General features: G+C 39.2%; 1 protein-coding gene across 1 annotated transcript in view; it reads left to right on the top strand.

Moving 5' to 3' along the window:
- Nucleotides 1-19,979, top strand: part of LOC308106645 (CUB and sushi domain-containing protein 1-like) — a gene marked incomplete at both ends in the record, with an annotated part of 411,609 nt that overhangs the window by 146,247 nt on the left and 245,383 nt on the right. The gene's annotated exons all lie outside the window — the stretch shown is intronic.

Raw genomic sequence — 19,979 nt, 5'->3', positions numbered from 1 at the left:
AGAAATATTGCTTTCCAATGCAATTTAATATTTATAAACACAATGAGTTGGTGTGAATAACAGTAAGATTAGGAAACAAGTAGACGTGATTTCAGGTATTGTATTGTGACATCAAATTAAAAGAGACAGATCATTGTACAGGGAATGCTGAATACCCCCTGAACAGGTCACGAGCTCGATGCAGAGACAAATTGAGCATTTTGTCCAATGTCGGCTGGACTTGTCTAATAAGCTAACATGAATTAATACCTGAGTAGGAATTAAGACCATGAATACAGTGATTGACCATAACATCTTACCCAAATTGCCCAAACACCTTTGACCTATTGAGGCACGGACTCCTTTAGACCTCTGATGCTGTGCTATCAGTAAGTCCACTAAGTCCTAGAACTTATGAGTTGAGGTCTCCACGGGAGCACATGCATCAGTGAGCCTGGTCACCCATGACCCATGTTGGCGGTTCACTGATTTTCTTTCTTTAGAGCACTTTTGATAGATAATGACCTCGTCAGATCAGGGAGACCTCATGAGAGCTGTGGTTTGAAAAATGCTCTGACCCAACTATCACAATTTTCCCCTTTTTAAACTCTCTGAAATCAGTTGGCCATTTTTCCTATTTTGAACAAAGCAATTTGGAGGATAACGTTTTCACTTGATTGATTATATTCCACCCACTGACTGGGGCCATAATAAAGTTAACAAGCATGACTCAGTTAACCTTTCAGAAGTCAAAATGTAATGGAATTAAGAATACAATTTCGAGATACATTTAACACACTATCCCAAAATACTTTGTCACCCTACCAAAGTATTTGAAAGGATTTTGTTTTTGTTCCTGTATTGCAAAAATAACCTGAGTTTGTCAATACTTGATAGGAAGTTGTGCTTATGACTGGACTCAGTCAGGTCAGTTGTGTTATGGCCGGAAGAATTCAAGCAGGTGAACTCTCCTTATGATCAAACACTAATATACATGCAGTAAGTTTCTCCAGACTCCAGGTGAAACAGTGCAGCTGAGCTCTGCTCCAGATTTATGGGAATGTCTGCTCATGTTAATAGTTCTGTGTGGGCGAGTCTTGGCTGACAGCCCAGAGCTTTTGTCTCGGTCATTCCTCCATCATTTGGGACCACTTTAATCTATACAGTGGACTCCAGTCATGTGTTCCCTATTTGTTTTTCCACAGCATGTTCACATCAGCTCCTGTTTTGCTGTGAGTCGTACTTGGGTGTTAGGATGCGACACAACTGCTTAACCTGACCTTTTGAAGAATCACACACACACGCACGCACGCACGCACGCACGTACGCACGCACGCACAAAGTGTTCCATTACGCTTGTATAACAGTTCATCTGTGAATCATGAACTGTAAATATCAAAGACAAACGCAAGAGACAAGATATACACACTCAATCCCCTGTGTGTGTGTGTGTGTGTGTGTGTGTGTGTGTGTGTGTGTGTGTGTGTGTGTGTGTGTGTGTGTGTGTGTGTGTGTGTGTGTGTGTGTGTGTGTGTGTGTGTGTGTGTGTGTGTGTGTGTGTGTGTGTGTGTGTGTGTATACCATTTGCGTATGTTGAAGACAAACCTGCCATACATTAAATCTTTCCCACCTTTGTTCCAGCTCATATCTGTGAGGACCCTTAAGTGTGTTTGTTGCCTCGGGAGTGATGGAGTGTGTGTGTCTACAATAACACGTACATGAGTGTGTATCTGACAAGCACTTCAAAAATGTTTTATTTTTCTTTCTTTTGTTTTGCATCAGTGTCTTTGACATTAAAAATGGATTCATGTCTCTCTCTGTATGTGTGTAATGACACTCTTGTGTCAATGAAGGCACGACATCTATAAATGCTTTATTATTATGTATATCGCTTAATTGTCATGTATTCAGTCTTGGTTAACTTTGACCTTTTTTTGAGTTTATGGAACATTAGTATGTTCGAGATGGAATGTTGATAACACCAATGACAATTATGGATGCAAGTACAAATGATCATATGTCTTAAAGTCAGCTACTTATAGATATTTATATATTTTCTGATTTATATTGTTCCATTGATTGCCTCCCTCCAATAAAAGTGATCACAAACCACATTCTGATACATTTGTAACGCAGAAGTCAATGTGTATCTCCCCCCAAAAAAGATGGCTTTTTCAATATCACACTTTAAAAAATATTTATATTATATTGTATTAATATGTTTCAATGTGTTTTATATCTCAGATGCCAGATGATTTTGGTTATGTTTATGAGAGTGCTTATCTTTTATAAAAGGTAACCCTAAAGCTCCCATGAATTCAAATCAGGATCACTACTACCAACCCAGTTATGACTTTGCAAAAAATAAACATTTTTCAGAGGTCTGATTAAGTAATTCACTCCAAAATCTGACACTGAAAAAACAAGTTTGAAGCAACATGAGAAACAAATTAGTTGCTGTGATCACTTGGCTTAAAACAAAATATCCAGTTTATCTTTACTTGGAAAAAATATTCAGAGTGAGGCGAGCTGGAATTAAAAAGTTGATGCAGCAATTAGACTGACAGTTTATATGCCCATACTGAGAGAGTATAAGAAAAATGTTATACTTTCCCCCCTTTGACCTTTGTTCAATTGTTTTATGCAAATAGCAGTAAACTGTACTTGCATAAATTGACACTTTTAACACAGATTTAGAAAAACAGTGGAGTTTCTGGAAGTGCCACGGGGTCAGAAAGTTGGATTTAATGACCATCAGAGAGCCAATATCAAGTCACATCATGTATTTTATCACATATTTGGTAAATGGCCTCATTGAATTCACCTGACGAATTCGAAAGAAAACCGAATAAAATCCATGAGGGCTCGGCATCCAGATTTAGGAGAAGTTCAAAGATGCATTGTTGGAATTTATAAATTACTGCGCAGAGCTTATACTTATACTCATTAATTTTCAATCAAGTATAGAGAAAAGTTAATTATGATGTAAGTAACTATAAACAATGTGCTCTTTTCGAAAAAGGTGTAACAATAAATATATGCTTTTTCTATGCTTACCCCTTGAACTCTTATTCTATTCTATGATTATTTATCATTTATTTTCTCTTATATCGTGTAAAACGCTTAAAGTGACTAGTATTTTGGTGTATTGTGGTTATCATTAATGAATCGATCTTTATATATCAACAGCTTCCGTTGTTGCCGTAGTTTTTATTCAGTAAGAAATCTCCCAACTTGAATGCTATCATAGCTAATAAGCAAATTATGTAATTTCCTGCACTACTTACCAAATGTCTCAGCAGGCATTATTGAACTCCAGCAAGATTCCTTCTCATTCACATATATCCACACACTTTATTTTACTTTGGTTCATTTAAACTCACCACTCCAACAAAGAATCAATTTGACTCAGTCTTTTTGTTGTTTTCAGCAGCCAGTCTCACTCAGTCTGTGTGCCTTTCTTTGTTAACGCGGCCCGTTGTGGAAACAAATCTTTCCTTTTATTAGAGAAACCCAAATTGAACTATAAGTCTGAACACACAGCTAAGTGATAAGACCCCAGTTGCCTAAGAGAGGGATGGAGATAGATGGATAGGGCAGAATGGATGGATATAAATAAAGACAGAGAGGGGAGGTGTCAAATAAAGCAATAAGTAAAGCAGCTGATAAAAAAGGCAAGTTTGCCAACCAACACTACAGGACAAGATAAGCATCAATTAATTTCCCCTGAAGCGCAAGATGGGAGAAGAGAGAGAGAGAGAGAGAGAGAGAGAGAGAGAGAGAGAGAGAGAGAGAGAGAGAGAGAGAGAGAGAGAGAGAGAGAGAGAGAGAGAGAGAGAGAGAGAGAGAGAGAGAGAGAGAGAGAGAGAGAGAGAGAGAGAGAGAGAGAGAGAGAGAGAGAGAGAGAGAGAGAGAGAGAGAGAGAGAGAGAGAGAGAGAGAGAGAGAGAGAGAGAGAGAGAGAGAGAGAGAGAGAGAGATGTAAAGAAGAGGGGGAGTAGATAATCAGGTGGTTGGGATTTGTATCCGTTCTCGGGCTAGCCAATATAGCCCAAAATTCACATTTCAATATTCTTTCTTAAAATGGAGATACATGTTATCAATTCAACATTTTCTCTCAATATATTTTTACCACAAAGACAATTCTGGATCAAATCTCAAAAAAAAAATATTTGCAACACAGGCACTTTGATTAACCCCCAGCAATACTTAATAATAATAAATGAGGGTTTTAAGGGTTTAAGCCAGTGGTGTCAAACTCACTTTTTAAGTGACGTATCCTGGTGCAGAATATAATGAAATGTCTCTTTCAATGCTGTTGCAAACTAAAAATGCAACAATCTGCATTTCACTGGCCAGATGGGGCGGTGTTGGCCCATGGGCCCAGTGGCGAACCTGGCTGGTTTTCCACCCTGGGTGAACCCCCCCACTCCAGGTGCTCACGGACAACGGTCTTTCTTGCGCTCGTGACAAGACCTAACCACCTGAGGGCTCGCGAATAACGGTCTTCTTTGCTCAGATACGGTTACAAGACTGTATCCGAGCCTTTGCACAGTGCGCCTCTGTTGAGTTTGCACCCGAAGAAGCTGCCCACTTCGCCCATAGCAAAATCCGCCACTGCACGGACCATATGTTTCATGCTGCTTTAGGCTCATCTGACATGACCTGAAACATTAACCGTATTTAAAGGTCAGGGATCTCACTGAGTCAGATTAAACATTGTGGCTCTGTGTGTAATAAAAACCAATAACAAGCCAAAATAACATTATGTATTAATATGTGGGAATTTATTCCTATTATTAATGTATAAATAACTATACCACAACCTGTGTTTAATTTTCACCTGTGTGGTCACGTGTCTCTATGATTATTCAGTGTGTTTTTTCTGAGGCAGAGCTGAGCACAGTGACAGAAGACAAGGCCACCGGGTGCATTAAGAACACGGGTCCTCCCGTCTGACGCGCGCGGCTCTGTAATGGAGTCAATTTGTCGTCCTTGAACTTTTGATCAAAACATGTTTTTTTCATTCCTTGCAGATTGCATTTTTCTGCTGAACAATGGATGATTGAAATCATCAGTTCCTCCTCTCCAACCTTTACATTGTCTTTGTCTGTTGCTTTGTTATGTCTGGCTGCAAGCTCGAGACATTAGCGGGGCAGAGAGTACATGTAGGGGCGGCGTCACGGGAGCAGCTTGCTAGGAGTGAGAGAAGCCACGGCGGGATGTGAGGCAGGCAAGCTAGACATAGGGAAACATAGTGGCTCTTAAAAATAATATTTTAATGTAACAAGCTATAGCGACATAAACAACAATGTATATTTCAATATTGATTTTTAAGAAAATCTTGACGTTTCATAAATCTCGATATATATCGCCCGGCTCTAATGCGTTCATATCACAAGTTGCTTGTCTTCAGCAATTTGAGTGACAGACAACACTATCTCACTAATGAAAACATAGAGGTGCGTTTAATGCGTCATTCATTATTTTAATTTGTGATGATATTTGGTCGTTGTGATTGTAGGACTTTTGTCACATGCAGTTCTCCCATCTCCCTCAAGATGATCACCATCTGTTTCTCCTGCAACAAAAAGAGTGATGAAATAATTTAAGATATTCATTATCTCTTCCAGCTGCTTTATCAGGTTTAGACATGTAGCCAAGGCTGTGAATTATTAGCAAACTATATGGCTAAGTGTCTTCGAGGATCCTCTTCTTGCCCAACCACAGTATTTTGCGAATGTAAAAAATGTCTTCATGCATGTTCCTGCATGTGCTTAGCACCCTTGATGCCAAATGCTAAAAGTTATAAATATTTAAACTTTTCGTAAAAGGCAGCTTGGTCTGAAGTGAGTTTGCAATTGTTGCCTAGCAACAAGAAGCAGTACCAACTCTTCCCCTGAGCATTTGCTAAGTGCTGCTACCTGTAAGGAAAACCCAGGTGGATGCAAGGATTCCTTTTCTTTTTCACAACAACAAAAATAAACTGCTTCTAACTGCCTGAAGGCTGGAAACCCATTGTCAAACAAGCTGTGGTGCTCATTAGTGACATTGGATTTGTAATACAATATGCATTCATAGGTATAAATATTGAATAAGTAGACCATAGGAAAACAGTTGGATCATGTTTTGTTTCTATTGTTCTTTTTTGTACATAGGGATTGGTATACAAATGACCATAAAGCCAATTATGTTTTGGATTTATTCTATGAATATGAGAAGAATGTCCTAAGTCGCTACAACATTTAGTAATAAATAGTTTATAATTAGAGAGACAGAGGAGAGAGAGAGAGAGAGAGAGAGATAAATCACAATCTTTAAAGGGCTGGGTTGTAATTCTTAGTAGCATCTAGTGGTAAGGTTGTAGACTGCAACCAACTGAGAGTCGTTATTCTCTTCATTCACACAGAAAGCTCATTTAAAACCTAAAAGTTCTGGTCTAAAAGCAATGCTTGATTTATTGCTACGGATCTACTGTTAAAAACTCGAAGGTAAAATGTGTAAATGTCTGTGAGGAAGGATCTGCCTTTTGTCAACATGTGAACTAAATTAATCGATTAATCAATCCCAAGGCAGTAAAAACACTTAGCTTGGTTAGCAAGTTAAAGGTATTTTTTTGGATCACTGTATTTATCCTATTTTCTTTCTGCAGACTTCTCCACCTTACCGACTGAACCTTTAACTGAACATAAATCAGAAAAAAACATCTTCAAAGTCTTAACTCCAAACACTTAAGCTACGCTAACACACACACACACACACACACACACACACACACACACACACACACACACACACACACACACACACACACACACACACACACACACACACACACACACACACACAGCTAAGCAGATGTTTTTCTGCCCTCAGGCTAGCTGTATAGTTTTTTCTCCTGTTGAGGGACTTCTACGAAGACGAAGAAGAAGAAACAAGCTGGAAAGCCTTTAAAGAGATTTTGCACATACAACATCCACATGGGATCATATGCGTACATATAAACACACACGCACACTTGCATTTGTGACATCTCGATATTACATGAAGATTATCCTGGAAAAGTGTGTGTGTGTGTGTGTGTGTGTGTGTGTGTGTGTGTGTGTGTGTGTGTGTGTGTGTGTGTGTGTGTGTGTGTGTGTGTGTGTGTGTGTGTGTGTGTGTGTGTGTGTGTGTGTGTGTGTGTGTGTGTGTGTGTGTGCTTGCACTCACACGCGCAGATCATGGTGGTTTAGTTTTTTACTCATTTATTGTTATCTACTGTGCCACGTGCATCTATCTGTAACATTACTGGAAGTTTTCCCTTTGGTATTGGCATGAAGTCTGTTTGTCCCCTCATTCGCCCTCTCTCTCTCTCTCTCTCTCTCTCTCTCTCTCTCTCTCTCTCTCTCTCTCTCTCTCTCTCTCGCTCTCTCTCTCTCGCTCTCTCTCTCCCTCTGTTTGGTGTAGACTGGTGTAGAATCCATTAGAAACACTTCTCAGAGCTCCCAAATCTTGCTGACTTGATGCAAGGCTTTGCACAGACTGTGGCAAAAGCCTTGTAGACACCAGCCATTGGACGAGACGCAAAAATATCACTGCCTCCTGTTCAGGGATTTTGGGTCCTTGCACATGATGTTACACATAAGAAAGATTTATTCATCTGGAGTTTTTTCCGATGCCTCCAGCCAGATCGTTTTCTTAGCGGAGCCTTTATTTCACAGAGTTTTGCTTTACCAAGTCTCCGTAGGCTGCACATAGCCATTGCAGAAAATTGCACTACAACAGAGGGACGTTTGTGACATAATATGAATACAAAATGTGAAGTGTTTTCACACAAAGACATGATTTAGGAGAACTTTTCTTTCAAGTTTGTGGAAATCTTTCACTGATGAACTAATTGTGATTAAAAATATGAAGGTCTTTCTTCACCTTTAGCGGAGCAGTTAAAGGTGAAAGAAGAGTAACCAAACTGCCTTCACCAAGCTTAGGAGCATTGGAAATCTATGAGAGAGGGGGGGAAAAAAAGCTGAATCCAAAAGGCTTCATGGGAATAAAATGATTCATAGATCTGCTTGTAATTCCTGCAGCTATTATTGTGAGCAGAGGAAACATGCCTCTCTATAAACACCAAAGAAGCCACTGGGATTGATAAGCACATGCTATTCTTAAGTTCAAAAAATGATTGTTGTTTTATCTATCAAAAGGATATCCTGGAGAGAAAACAGCCATCGCATGGCAATCTATTGCAACTGAATAATTTAATTAACGAACTGGAGCAATAAGCTTGCACATAAAATCATCGGGGGTCGTTTGTGTGGATTATTTAAGAGAAAGAAGGAGTTAGGAGGGAGAAAATGATTGTGAATGTGCGGTTTGCGCTTTGTTGTGGGGTAGAAAGGTAATGTATTTATGAATATGTAGTAGCAGACTGCATGCATGTGCTTTACTCCAGTACTCCAGCTTCTCTCCTTTCATTTAAGAGATTGTTATTGTTAGTTGATGACTTGGTGTCTCTCCGTTTGCCTGCCTTTCACTCTCATATCCTTGACTTCGATAAAGTGGTTGCATAAAAGCGTTGGAGATGAATGGATGTATGAACTTTGTGTCAGAAATTGCATCACTTTTTAATTTCCAAGCACACGCTTGACCCCATTCTACACATTGCGTCTCTGAATGCATTCTTCACCACCTGCGGTCCTTCACAGCTGGCCATCTAGTTGAACATTAAAACAAGTGCATTGCTAAATGAGATGCTGACTTATGCAAGTTTTCTTGTTTCCACTCATTGGCATCCCAACTTGTTTTAGCAGATCACCCTTGTCATTATACTCATGAGTTTGTGTAAATAATCTAATCAGCACTAATGATCTGCTACTTTTCTTGTGAACACACTGTTACTGCTGAGGCAGGAAAACAGCTGTGTTCTATATTTAGCATTTATGGATTCACTATAATAACTGCCTTCATTAGGTCAGGGAACTATTGAGCTTGTTGATTGGGCAAGGGCAACACAGACTCCACTATGTGAATGAAAGTCAGAGGCTAAGCAAGTCTAGTTGTTCGCCAGCAAATTATTTAATTTGGATTTCTTTTGTCATTTGTCCATGAATGAAATGGGTTAAACAGATGTGTGTGTGTGTGTTGTGTGTGTGTGTGTGTGTGTGTGTGTGTGTGTGTGTGTGTGTGTGTGTGTGTGTGTGTGTGTGTGTGTGTGTGTGTGTGTGTGTGTGTGTGTGTAATTTTAGCAGTTTGAAGTCGAATTGGTTAATATGACAGAAAATTAATGGACCCGGTGTAAACGCAATAAAACGTACATAGAACATGATTTGATGTATGTAATAGGATGTCTTACTGTAGAGCAGAGAGCATTATTGCGAACGTGTGTAAATAAATGTAAATATTATACTGTACCGTATCCCATTACATCCGAGGTGGAAGAAGCAGGGAACGAATAATGCATGAAAAACATGTGGTTTTCACCCTTTCTGAGAGCTATATTTTATTCCGGCGTGATATCAATGAGCATGATTTTGCCCGACATTTATTGCATTTCTCTGCTACCAATGCATTGCCTATTTTTGCTCACTATCGACCTGTTATCCCTTGTTCCTATCAGTATCTGCGTGCAATTCATCGAGAATAATAGGTTGTTGAGCTTAGTCAAAGTCAATGGATCCAGCCGGGAAGCTTCTAAAAGCAAACACAGCAAATCATTAAAGGAAGGAAGGGCTACTGGTGGATTTGTCAACTCGTGTAGTCCAGTCAGGTTGCTTCTGTATATTCGAGTAACTTTGTGTGTGCGCCAGAGAGATGAAGGACGAAAGAGTGAGATGCAGCGACAGTGGAAAAAGGAGAAGCAGTCCGCTGGACCATTAACCCATATTGACTAGAGCGCCATAGGAAGCGCTTCACTCTGAGAGTGTGTGTCATATAACGCTGTTGGTACTGACGCCAGCAGTAGTCAGCTACATCGATCCAAGCAGCAATGTCAACTCTCCCGCTGTGTGTGTGTGTGTGTGTGTGTGTGTGTGTGTGTGTGTGTGTGTGTGTACCCATGGTGAGGTAGCAGAGAAGAGTGTCCAAGGGGGCTATCACTGTCATCAACTTGTGTTGTCTCAGCCAGGAAACAGTCCCCCATCGCTCACTCTTACAATTGTAGGGAAAGTTGTGTATGTTAAATCAACGTTCCACCTTGTAGTGGTGGCAGTATGACATCTCAGCTAGTTCAACTTTGCACTCGTATGTGCTGCTTTTCAGTTTGTTTGGGTTAACCCAGAGGTGTGCTCCATTTACCACCAAAACAACTGTTTCCCACCCTTAAACCAAATCAGATTTATTAATCAAACTCCCAACATAGAGATAACACTGCTCATAGACTTCAATGTAGAGTTTTGTTCTATGCTCCGACACTAGTTTATGCTGGATTTATGAACAGCACATTGAACTTGAATATAGAGCCATGAATGAAAGACGTTAATTTCATATTTCTGCTTTTAGCAGATTTTATTTTTTGCATAATTTTAATTGTTGTTTGTTTCTCTCCATATATCAAATACAGGGAAGCCAAGAGCATTGTCAGTAAAAACAGATAAGTTGGTGCATTTTTTCCCCTGCATATCTATATATCTGGTTATTTGACTAATCGTAGGGTTTTGAGACTCAACATTAATCACCTGCAATGAAACGCAGTTGTAGTCTCACCTATTTAGATGCATATTTGAAAATAGAAATGACTTTTTTTGGAATATCATTTTGTGGATGCTCTTTGGAACCACGAGAAGTGAAAGAACCTTGTGTGGCTCCAACGCCACTGGCTATAGACTGCTGGGCGAAAACCAAAATCTCAGCTCTGTGGCAGTTTGGAAGATATATTTTTTCTCCTCACACATTGAAAAATTCATTACCTTCACTGTGTTGTTTTACTGGCTATTAGCTCTTCTTTCTGATATGTTATGCATGTGAGCGAGGCCCTTATTCAGACTTGAAGCTCATCCCACTGCGGGAAGAAACTATATAAAGCTGAACTCCATTTTAATCCGTGACATACCTTTCCACTGAGAATGCAAAAACAACATATATTTTGGTTTATTAGTGGAGCTTCCTTGACATGTGCTCTTTTCAGCAGAGTATAACATACATACAGACGGAAGTGTTAAATTTGCAACCTAACCACCATTATCTACGACACAGATAACCACAATTTCTACTTATATATGATTATATTTGTTGGAAATGGCTATTAAGTGAATATTAATCTACTCTGTATGAATAGAATAATTGTATGGACTGATGTTATCTAATCTCTTTTCAGAGTAACCAAACATTTATTTTTCTATTTGTTGGGGAAAATGAATGGTACCTTTTCTGTGGTATAGCTCATACAAATAACCGTTTTATGATTTACCTTGAATTTATTACGTCTACTGGGAACGAAAATTTTGATTCATATAAAGTATGGCTATATCAGGGTGTTAATTACAAATGGATAATTGCGCATTTATGTTTGCTGTTTGACAGTAAACACACCATTGCTTACGCTTTTTTAAGCAATACACATAAATATATATAAGTCTCCAAGAAGACATAGTTTTGATTCTAAATTGTACTGCATTTGCTAAACCAGGATTTACTCACACATATTTTCATAGTGAAATAACTGATGTATAAAAATGGCTTGTACAAGCATCAGTCTGATTGGACGCCTGTCCAGTCAGACTGATGCTACATTTTGTGCCAATTTAAATGGAGACATAATTCTGTGTGGGGTCCCTCTCAGCCTGCTGTTAAATGTTTGATTGATGGGACATAAAGGGGATTAAAAGAGGTTGTAAAAGCTGGGGTGATATTGATTTTCCTGCTCAATATTCTGTCAGAAATGGTGTTTTTCAAAGTCACACTCATATTTGTATGTTAACAAGCAAGTCACTGGCAACAAAAACCAAAAGTTAACTTTTTGGCATTGAACCTCCTCCCTCCCCTTCACAATTTATCAAACCACGACTCACATATTGTTTATCCCATTGCTCACTTCATGCGTTAATGCTGCACTCAAGGAACTTTAAACAGCAGGAGATTTATAAAGTTTGGCCTTCATCTGATGATAAGGCACAGGACCCCCCAAATTTAGATTTTCTCATGCCGTTTCCTTATCTCTTATGTCACACCAGTTACAATTCAGTACAGTTCAAATACACTGTAATAGCCTAATAAGACTTTGGAGGGGGCAAAGATAAAAGGTTTCTTTAGCATTTTTCATATCTGTGTGCCTCCTCTTATCCTCTGTGTTTCTCTCTGATGATAAGCAGAGCTTATAAAATCTGTGTGAAAATCTTTGAGACAGAAAGTGCTGCTTACTGTCATTTTAGCTACGCTTTCTCTGACTCTCGGTCATGCTTTCAGTTCCTTTCTGGCTTTCACTGTCTGAGGTTCTAACTCTGGCTCTGTCTCACACCTTAAATCTTTAACACATCGGTGCCTTCCAAGGGAACGAGGAACATTATTATTATTATTATCAAAATGTGGTTGTGGCTTGTAAAATTGGTCCAGTTAATATCTATATGAAGCTTTGATCATTTGGATGCCCCTGCATGCACAAATGGACTATTTCCTTCTTTTTTTTTTTTTTTTTCTAAGTTACACTCAAGACCTAATAGAAGGTCATGTTCTCGAGAAGGAGATGTTCTCTTCACTCCGATGTGCTATCTTGGTGATATTTAAAATATAATAGTCTTTTTAATGCCCATTTAAGAAAAGAGAACTTACTAAGTTTTAATAAAAAATCACATAAGAAGATTCATCCATTAGCTGTATCTACTTACCCTTGAAAGGCTCGCGGATAAGCTGGATCCTGTTCTCGCTGACGCAAGGCAAGAGACACGGTCTGCCTTGGGCAAGGCGCCACTCAATCACACACAATAAAGATATAGAACAAAAACATGCATTTACAACCTTCAGAAGTTCATTTATCTCTTTTCCTGAATTAAGTTTATCTAATTGTAGTCATCAGCTGTTACTATTACTATACATTTTAACTTTGAGCTTGTATCAGCAAATCACTGTGACATCGGCTCTGGCACTGACCCCTTTCAGGGGATACAGAAAAAGGTAAGAACCCTATATGTAAATTAGCAGAATTAGCTGGGTAGCCATTCGCACTCCTGTCTCACAGTGAGAACATCTGTGGTTTGATTTTGGACATTTTTGTGTGAAGAGTTTGCATGTTCTACCTGTTTGTGTGTGGATTTTCTCAGGGTTTCTTTACAGTTTCCATGGGTGTTGGGTAAAACAAACTAACACAATAATGTCTCTACATTGCCTGTGTGTGTGTGTGTGTGTGTGTGTGTGTGTGTGTGTGTGTGTGTGTGTGTGTGTGTGTGTGTGTGTGTGTGTGTGTGTGTGTGTGTGTGTGTGTGTGTGTGTGTGTGTGTGTGTGTGTGTGTGTGTGTGTGTGTGTGTGTGTGTGTGTGTTCTCTGGATCGATGGATAGATAAATGAATCATCTTGGACACACACTGACTTCATGTTTTTCTGAGCCAATTGGGTGGAAATTGTTCTCGCAATTTGTAGATTTGCTTGTTCAACCGTTTTGTTGTTTAGAAATTGTAATGTTTTAAGAGTATTTCAATATACTGATGTTTTTCTTCTTTCGCCTTCCCACATGGACATAAATTGTACGATATTTGTTGAATTTCTGTAACTGCACTTCACCATTGTTCCAATCCTAAGGAAGGCTTCAATTCAGGAGTACAATCCTTCATGGAGTTTAGCAGATAACACATGAATACAGCGTACCATCAATGGGCAGTACACCAAAGAAAAGACAATTTATTGGCGTGGCGTCTCTTTTATATGTCTACTTTTGAATCAATATCACGTTTTATTTCCAAAATTGTGATGAAAGAGCACCACTGATGATGCTGATAAAACTCTGATGCCAGCCTTGCAGGAAACTGCAACAAGTCTGACTTGTATAATGCAATCCCCAAAAGCTTGTTCGTCCAAATGTAGAATGAAATTCTGAGTGGAGTTCAGAGAGATTTCTGGATGCTACATTTCAAAGTCTGCATATTTTATTATAATTAAATGCTGTTCTCACCTGAAGCTGAACTGGACATCTGCTGGAACTTTTTTCATGCCTTTTGTTGGACTCTGATGTGACATTTTTTTCTCCCAGTGGCTCTCTTTGTAGTTACATGGCAGTTATATCAATACCACAGAATACTGTAATTAATGATAACGGTATTCAGTGTGTTATTTGTATTCTTTGTGTACTGTAACAAATACACACAGGCAATATCGGTAAATTTAATTCAAGAATATATTATTGAATTTAGACCTAACTTGACACTCATTACAATAACAAGGTCATTAGGAAAATGCAAAGAGACACTACTTTAATCACCACAATGGAAAACAATGAAAGTGTTTCAGCTTCAGTCATTATTTAAAGTTAAACAGCGTGCGTCATAATCAAAGAGAGACAAGAAGCAAGTTGAACTGCACTCATAACACACACACACACACACACACACACACACACACACACACACACACACACACACACACACACACACACACACACACACACACACACACACACACACACACACACACACACACACACACACACACACACAGGCGGAGGGCATGCTATCTCCCCTGTACCATGTGCTCTCTGCCTTACAGCTGATGTCTAACCAGTGGTTCTCTGGCATCATTACTTTGAGTTCACTCTAGACACGTGTAGTAGCAGAAGAAGAGTACGGCTCCCAAATGTATCCACTCTGGCCAAAATAAACTGTTCCCTGTTGTTAACAGTTCACTTGATGATCGCATCAGGCCCCAGAGGCTTGCGCGTTTTTTGTTGACCATCACCTCGCTGGTTGTGTTGTGGATACGTGCTCAGCTCATTTCAATGTGGGTCTATAATGTGGCGTGTAACTGCATATCATGGGGACGCATGGCTGACAAAGTTAGATAACAACCAGAGATGAGAGCTTTGTCAAAACAGAAAACGAGTGGGTGAAAATACATAGCTTATGTTTAAATGACAGAAAGAAGTGGAGGGAGGACGATGAAGAGGGTACCTGAAGTGAGAAACAAAGACGGCGCATCAAGAGGCAAAAGAAGATAGTTGAAAAAATGTGTAGATAAAAAGAGAGGAGTAGGAGAGTAGACTGAGGAGGAAAGAAGAGCAGACAATCCCTGGAATACCAAACATTTTTTCTGGCTGAGAGAGAAGGCAAAGGAGGAGAGGAGGGGTTGCAGTGAAAGATGGGGAGCATCCACAGAATACCAAAGAGAGAATAAATGCTTGCAGGCTTTTCAAGTCATTTTCACATTAATCCCATAAGTCTTTGCTGGTAGTTAAAAACAGAAGTACGTTCTTGTTTTTGTTAGTCATACCTAGTTATAATTAGTACTTTTCCTTGACTAGAAGTCCTAAAGTCACTGCACATGGAGTGTTTGACAAAAGTGGATTTGTTTCAAGTTTTACAGTCTCTTCACATAGCCAGACATGCTATGAGATACCTGACAAAGGGAAAGAGGGGAAAGCACAAGAAAAAGAAAAGGGAGGAAAACTTATTGATGACCAGTAATGTGATACTAAGTGAGATAGAAGGAAGAAGAAAAGGAATGAGAGAGAGAACTGACTCTCGGAATCATACTCGCTTGGCTGAACTCGTACCTTTTCCCAAGATGCATTCTGTTTGAGATGTACCTAAAAATAGCGCGCGCGCACACACACACACACACACACACACACACACACACACACACACACACACACACACACACACACACACACACACACACACACACACACACACACACACAGAGTTTTAAAGATACACACCACTCCCTGGGGTGGGCTCACTGTTATGCACACATGCACACATATACACTGCAGACAAGCTACAGAAACACACATACAAACTCAAGACATCATGTTGTCTCACCTTAACCAACCGCCACAAGTTGTTAACGTTTTCATCGAGGAAGAGAAAGAGCAGGACAGTTGTAAAGAAAGACGGATGGAAAAAAAAAAAAGATTAGAAGTGGCAGCACAGAGGTGGACTAAGTAACAGAGCACAATCATTTATCCCTTCACAGAATAATGACATGCGTGGTGTAATGATAGCCATGATAACAGCAAACAGCAGCCCGACATATAGATCAGCATTCATCCAGCATCATATGCGGCGCACATAAACTACACACATGTAATGATGTTTATGCATGGTCTCACTGGTCTCATAAGGCATGTGAGTGCTCAACGTATTTGTTGTGTTGTGTGCAACCAAACCTGGTACAAACCTCCTGAGGAAAGAAAAAACAAAACAAACAAAATAAATCAAACCCATAAAGTCTTTGTGCAAATTGATCCTGTTAAGACTTACAGGTCCTTTTTATAGTCCCAAATGTAGCCTCTGCTGTGTTCACACTGTGAATGACTTGACTCTGTTTCAACAGAAAAATGCAGGAAGCACTAACTTCCACGGTCTACAGCTACAAAGTTGTGTGTGTTCCTCTGCTTTCATATTAAAATGGAAATGTGTAACTATTGATTTTTACGTCAGATTGTCTGAATGGTTATATCTTCCGCCAGAACTGAAGCAAAGTTGTCAGGCTAAAGCATGTGAAACTCTCTAAAAGCACACTCACATTGAGCTCAAAACATGTACATTATTCTCTACTTTGCACACAAGAATTGTGACATAATCAGGCTCCACCGGACCTTTTTCATATGATGATATTACACACAGAGGAGGTTTGTACATACATGTTTTAAATTTGTGCTATGATTTGCAATATATTTGTCAATAGTCTAGTCATTGCAAACATTTGCCCTACAGTGTGACTACAACTCCACTGAACTCTTCAACTACTCAACACAGTCAGTTATGTTGTTTTTGACTTTGGTCCTCGCAGAAAAAAAATGTAAAAATCAACATTTCTTTTCCTTGTTAGCTGGCTGGTACTATTATCTCTCCTAGGTGATCAAGTGAAGCTATACCTCTGAATAAAATATATAGCATCCTTAAATGACTCCACACAGTGAATCCTAATTATGAATAAACTCGGCTTATTTGTGTGGGTGTCGTGGCTTTATCAAGGAAACTTTCTTTGCTCCTCCTGCTGTATACAGATGTATCATGTATTGTGTGCTGTGAGTGGAGCTCTAGATTTGTATGGACATGAAAGTGACTTGTTTTCACTCTTCATTTACTCATCACATGAACATGTGCGATATTGAGAGTGAAATAAAGATCATAGAGAAATGAGTCAACTTCGGTCTGCCTGCCTGCAGCCTTTTAGCTCTTTTACCTTTCTCAGATCACCTGAAAAGACCTCGTCATCCCTTCACTGTTTCGTCTCCTCTACAGTTCCTTGCCCCCCTTTTTTTTTTTTCATTCACACTCTCTCCATTATTTTACAAGGGCCGTTTAAGGTAAAAGCAACTGGCTTGCATTATTACCAATCTGTCATTATGCGGTCAGTCCAGGGGCTGCTTACTTAAAAATTATATCATGACTCACAAGGTGAGCGTTAAGTGCAAAGGTGGATATGAGCTGGCAACTACGTTGTCAATAGTCTGTATTAGCATTTTCTCTTCAAATGCAAATTGCATTATCATAGCGCTAAGTGTTGGGAGACAATCTGTCATTGTTGAAAATTGATTTCAAAAGCAACCAAAGTCAACACTTTTTTGCACAACTTCATAGATTTGTTAATATGGTCACCTTAATTAGATAGTCTAAGTCCAAGAGCTAATTGTTTCTTATCATCTCATAATCGTAGCGTCTGTCAGTGTGTGTGGGTAATTTTGACCAGCAAGTGAACAGTCAGTTTTTCCCCTTTATGGTGGAAAAATGGGCAGTGCAATTATTTGAGCAACTTTATTTTTGAGCAAACTGTGTGGGCTAGACAACTGGGTCAGGGTCTTGCCTGGTGGTTCACATTGCAGCAATTAGCACTTATCAAAGCTGTTCCAAGAATCGAAAACCAATGAACCGATGACGTGGACGTCACTGAGGCACATGGGAGTGAACGCTTGACTCTGTGTCATAAAAGAGCGACTGTAAATACCAGCTGTTTCAGAACTTATGTTAGCAGCAGTAGAACTGTGTCAAAACACACTGTGCTTTACAAATGAAGGCTTGTATGCTTCAAAAGGTTCATTTGTTCATTTTATTGAGAGCCCCATTAGCTCCTGACTTATTGCAGGAGCAATTCTGCCTGGGGTCTCCTTCTTTTTCATTACAAATTTTATTTACAAAATTACATACAAAGTCACAGGCACATACACACGCACAATCACACAGGACAAACCGTGAAGCTCACTGTGAAACCAAATAAAACGTATCTGTCAAACGAACACATAAAACCAAAAACACCACATAATAACTATATTAACTATGGGGTCATCCAAAAAAAAAAAAAAAATACAGCAAGAACAATAACAATTATCATTGTTATTATTACATTATCAATTATTATTGATCTTACAATCATCATTATTAATTGCTGATCACAGATAGTTAGTTGTGTAAACAAAAACACTTTTAACTTCATTTTGAAAAAAGGTGTTGTTATTTTGTGACAACGGAAATCCCGGTAATGCATTCCAGGCAACCATGGCTCTATAATAAACCACTCGCTGCATTTGATTAGCTTTACAGCCCGGTAGTGCACACCTTGTTTCACTGGTCTGACGTGTACCATAATTGTGATTTTCTGCAAAAAATGACAGTTTGTTATGTATAATTGTAGGTATTTTTGTAACAATAACATTTATCATAAATGTTACTAGGAAGTACTTCAATCTACATTTCACTGTTGCAAATACTTTTTATTAAAACCAGTTGCTGCCGCTTATAACTCATCGTTCATCATTAAACATTAAGCATTCAGTCTATCAGAAGACACCACAACATATTGATTATTGGCTAAATACTAAGAAGAACCTGTTGCAGGCGATGGTGTGAGAGGCTGGTAAGAATCTCCAGGTGCACCACAGCCGCTCTTTGAAAACTTTTTGTTTCCTGCCCCCATGATTCCAAGTGCTACTTTTCCATTGGGAGCTATCCTTAAGCTTCTAGAATATGGAATTTCCGGAATTTCCGGACTATAAGCCGCTACTTTTTTCACACACTTTGAACCCTGCTGCTTAAACAATGATGTGGTTAATTTATGGATTTATATGGGTTAATGAGCTTCCTGTCGTCCATACATGGGTGATGCATTCAGGTGCATCACGTAGCTCCGGTCTTTCTTTTTCTCTTTAAAAAGAAAGACCGGAGCTTTTAAAAGACTTGATGACACTTGATTGATTGAGACTTTTTGGCTCAAATTGTTTTTCTTTAATCTAGTCAATTATAAAAACATGATATGAAAGGAGCTTGATGCAGCTGTTGAAATTAGCATCACTGAAGACAAAATGTTTTGATTTCGTGTATGTATCCACATAAATATGTGTGTGTGTGTGTGTGTGTGTGTGTGTGTGTGTGTGTGTGTGTGTGTTTTGTGAGTCTCATATATATTTAACTTCCTACAATAGCAGTGCTGTCTGTGTCACTGACAGTGGGCAGTTTTTTTTTGTTTGTTTTTTTTGGCTCTACCATGATAGGGCAGGTTTTTTCAGTCATCCCAGGCTTGTCAATGAAACTGTAAAATCTGACTTTCCTATAATGCCATATCATGACAATATGACACATTGTGGCTTTTTCTGACAGTGGCAGTGATGGTGACCTTTAATGAATCGAAGAAGTGCCATTTCAAACTTTCTCTTCTTTTGTCATTGTCACCACTTTGTTGAGTTCAGTTAGGGACGGCATACATCCTGCACTGCTTCTCACAGTGTAACAGGGGACGTGTACTGAAACACACACACACACACACACACACACACACACACACACACACACACACACACACACACACACACACACACACACACACACACACACACACACACACACACACACACACACACACACACACACACACACACACACA

The sequence above is a fragment of the Lipophrys pholis genome (assembly GCF_963383615.2).
Source record: "Lipophrys pholis genome assembly, chromosome: 2".
Lineage (NCBI taxonomy): Eukaryota > Metazoa > Chordata > Actinopteri > Blenniiformes > Blenniidae > Lipophrys > Lipophrys pholis.
Note: the sequence above shows the minus strand (reverse complement) of the source record. Positions and strands in the feature narration are given on the sequence as shown.